The sequence below is a fragment of the Rhagoletis pomonella genome, unplaced genomic scaffold (assembly GCF_013731165.1).
Source record: "Rhagoletis pomonella isolate Grant_MI unplaced genomic scaffold, Rhpom_1.0 Rhpom_scaffold_00003, whole genome shotgun sequence".
NCBI classification, from domain to species: Eukaryota; Metazoa; Arthropoda; class Insecta; order Diptera; family Tephritidae; genus Rhagoletis; species Rhagoletis pomonella.
The window spans coordinates 64,379,179-64,383,675 of NW_023458557.1; positions in this window are offsets into that span (position 1 = coordinate 64,379,179).

A 4,497-nucleotide genomic window follows, 5' to 3' on the forward strand; every position below is an offset into this window, starting at 1 on the left:
ATTGTATATCTCTTGAAATATTTGTGGTAGAGCATTGGAACTTGCTGTCGAGATAAATAAAATTAATTCCATACTCATGGGAAAAAATTGGCGGTATTGGAAAAGGTGGCGTGGCACCTCCCATGGGCGTGAATTATTTAATCAGCTCTAACTTCGGAACCGTAAGTCACATGAACTTGAAATTTGGTATGCAAACATATCTATAGTAGATGCTTATCTTAAGGTATATATAAATGAGTTTGTAAAAGGAGGCGTGGCAGATAACATAGGCGTGGAATTTTTAGTCAGTCATAACTTCGGAACATAAGTCACATGAACTTGAAATGTGGTATGCAGGTATCTACGTTAGGTGCTTATAGTAAAATATATATATAAATAAGACTGTGGAAGGGGGCGGAAAATCACAAAGGCGTGGAATATTTTACCAGTTATAACTTCGGAACCATAAGTCACATAAACATAACATTTGGTAGGCAGACATATCTATGGTAGGTGCTTATAGTAAGGTATATATAAATGAGTTTGTAAAAGGGGCGTAGCACTTATCATAGGCTTGGAATTTTTTGCCATAGCTTCGTAACCACAAGTCACATGACCCCTATAATTCCTTCTGGCGTGGGGTGAAACCCGCGGGTAAAAGCTAGTTTTCTATATACTTTAGTTAAAATTCTGTTCAAATTTCAAGTCATATGAAGTACGTTGTTCAGCAGCCAGCCCTCCTGATATCAATTTATATGCATACTAGCTTTTACCCGAGGGTTTCACCGCACGTCTTTATAAAAATATGAAAAAATTTTTATGTAACGATGTTATATTTCATTTCTTCTCGAATTTTAATATAGCTGTGATAGCATAATAACGTAGAATAGTTGTTTAGCTGGGGTGCTATGAAATCAAAAGCAATAATAGGTTTATAATAAAATAGTTTTAATAAATTATATAGATAATAGTTGAAATACCAAAGTTGTATTGTAATAACTAAATTTTAACTATCTAATTTCTTACTCTAATATTATTCCGCAGCACGTTTTTAGTACTTCAATGCATCTATTAACATAGATGCATTTTCCAATGCAATTATCATAAGTTTTATTTTCGATAAAGAGTTGGTTTTATTTTAAGGCATCCTTTTTTATTGTCATTGCAAAAGCTAAGTGAACTGGAAACTGAAGTTTTTTAAATTCTAAAGGCATATCAGAAGGAATTAAAGGGGTCATGTGATTTGTGATTCCGAAGTTATGGCTGATAAGAACTTCCACGCCCATGTTATGTGCTACGCCCCCTTTTACAAACTCATTTATATATACCTTACTATAAGCACCTACCATAGATATGTTTGCATACCAAATTTCAAGTTCATGTGCCACGCTCTCTTTTATATATACCTTACAATAAGCGCCTACCGTAAACATGTCTTCGTACCAAATTGCAAATTCTTTCGACTTATTGTTCCGAAGTTTTAGCTGATTAAACATTTGCAGGTCTATTGGCGGTGCCACGCCCCCTTGCGAAATTTACGACATAGTTTCAAATAAGAACATACCTATAACCTTCCCGGGATAAAAACAAATAAGTCTGCCAAGTTTCGTGCGATTCCGTGTCGTGGCTCAAAAGTTATAAGGTAATAAACAAACAGACATTCACATTTATATATATAGATAACAAGCTAAGCTCACAAAAAATTTCAATCGATCTGAAGAATGATGGGTTTTTTGGGCATGAGCTCTCCGTCTAGATGCTCTGGTAACACCACTTTATATACATACATACTTTACATAATCCCTAAAAGTACTACATATATACTATATGCACATTTTGGTTTGCGTTTTAAGGTTTTCGAAGCTTTCGAAAGGGGAGAAGTAATTGAAATTAATTTACATATCTATCTGGGAGAAAAAGTGTATTTTCAATGTCGCTGAATCAACAGAGCAAAAAGTGCTACGTACCGAATGCATTCTGTAAAAATAACGAACTATTTTAAACTGATAAACTTCTGCCCCTCCGGCTGCCGAATTTTCACAAACAGCCGAAAATTCCTCTCACGAGTGTCAAGTACGGAAAAAATGAATACGCTCCGGCGCTGGGAAACTTGATGCAGCTGATTCCAGAGTAAGAGTTCATTCCCACCACGCCTTAACTGCAGTTAATGCCTATGGGAAAAGGAAATTAAAACAGCTCTTGGTGAAAGTGGGCTATAAGTTACCCGAGTCCCACAGTTCTCAGGACGTAATGATGAGATAGAGAAAATCTTATTGGAATTTTACTAGCATGTATGAATACTAACGTTCAGGCGTAGTTTGATTAAGGCCCAAAAATGGTCGCTTCCCTAAGTTTAAAAAATCAACACCCTCATTGTTTTCAATATGCCGGTAATTTCACAACCCTCTGCGTCACGAAAATCAAGTTTTAAGTCCTCTGCGACGGAATTTATATATCCACGTCCTTGCAGGTTCCGCTTAATGATGCGTCAAATTTTGGTCACTGTAAACTAAGCGATAACGAGAATTATGAGCTCCTTGAATGTCCGTGGGCACCGGATGCTGCTTTTACATTTCCGCCTTCGACTAAACGTAATTTGACATTTCAATTATCATGTGTTAAAATGTGTCAAAGGTAATTTTCTACATTTAAATTCAAATGCCATGCTAATATTTAAATTAATATTAGCGGTATTCATCTAAACCGATAGCTTTATCAAGCAGATATTCTTATAAATTTAAGAGCTCTGTTACATGACCGCCCCACTTTTTTTTTTGTATACACTTGCGACAGAGTTACATTGTCTTCAGGTTACCAAGATTATTCAGTGATATCGTTGTAGAAATTTATTTGAAATGTGTAAACGAGTTTCCATACAAATTTTGACAGTTGATTTCCAAAGTTTACACAATTATAATTTTATACGGTTTATAAGGTTTGATGTATACCCTTATTATGTTTCTTTACAGGCATTTTTTCAATGTACCTACGGAGCATAGTCCAACACCATTCCTAGACGCTCCTGATGTTTGCAATCAATCACTGTACCTAAAGGTATAGCGATTCTTGCAGATAGGGCCAACACTTCCTGTGACACTTATTTCCAGTGAACGCTCCTTCTTAAGCTTGAATCATATTTACGAAGTAAAACTGGGGAACAAATATTATATGGTTAAGCTTTACTTAGCATCCACAGAAATATAGAAGTTGCGAATAAAGAAATACTGATTACAATATTTTCTTTTAAGTCGAAGCAGTAGAGAAATGATATTTCACATTTTTCATGCATACATATGTAATAACTCGAATTTATTGAAAAAATATAGACATTTTGTACTACCGAAACGCATATTTGGTGCAACTGATTAAATGAAAAAAAAAAATAATAATTTTAAAACCCCTCCCGAAAAAAATTTCTGCGTTCGCCTCTGATTGAAACTATCGATAGTATCGAATGATTTTAAAATGCATTGACGACGCTATTTATATAAACTTTTTAGTTTTGTTTAGTTCCTGATAAATTAACTAATTGTTATATAGCGATTTTCAGTAACTTTGTCCTCTCTTTTCGATACAAGAATCTCCAAAATTTGACTAACCCTAGTGTCTTCCATCGACGCAGAATCACTAACACCATAGTATGGTTCAACAAGAATATTCAAACTAGTTTTCTCAAATTTACTTACACCCGATTTACATGATTCAAGTACACTTAGGTCTCTTTTTATGTTTTTTAATTTATGCGGTTTTTTAAACAATTTTTTTCGCTGTAGGGATTTTGCTTTTTTGAAAGTTTTTGGGGGGGTGAAATAACACAAACGGCAATAACGCAAATTTGTGTTATTTCCCAATTGAATGTGAAATAAAACAAATTTGCTTTATTTAATTTCTCGTTGAGCAATAAGACCAACTTTTATACTTAACAATTTGAGTAATAAAGCAAAATAGTGCACAAATGTGGGTAGTCACCTAGTTACATTTGACAGAAAGTAATACATGAACAAGTTAAATGGACGGATTTGTAAGTATTAATTTTGAAAGTGCCCGGCGTCGCGGCTTTCGCAATTATGTACTGGTGGCATTATAACCGTTTAGAAAAAGGAAAAATGATAAAATAACACTAGTTCACTTCTGAAACTGCTTTTTAATGTCCAAGTAATGGGAATTATTGTGTATGGTGTTATTGCATGCATCCCACCCATAGTGGAATTTACCAGGTGCCACTTCTTTATTTGAAAATTTGCCTATAAAATGTGACTATAAGGCAGCCGAATGTCAGAAAATAAAGCGAGAAAGCCGTTTTATTACTTCATCGGTTTATTGCGACATGATTAAATGCAAACATTTTAAGGTTTTCCAGCAATGTTTTTAACATATTAAAAAGTATGCAGAAAAAATTCATACAAAAGCGCTATGTCCAATATGCGGAGCAGTTTTTAAAGACGATACTTTTCCTATATTTTGTTAGACTTTTCATAAGTAAAAATATTTTGTGAATATTACTTTCTTCATATGAAT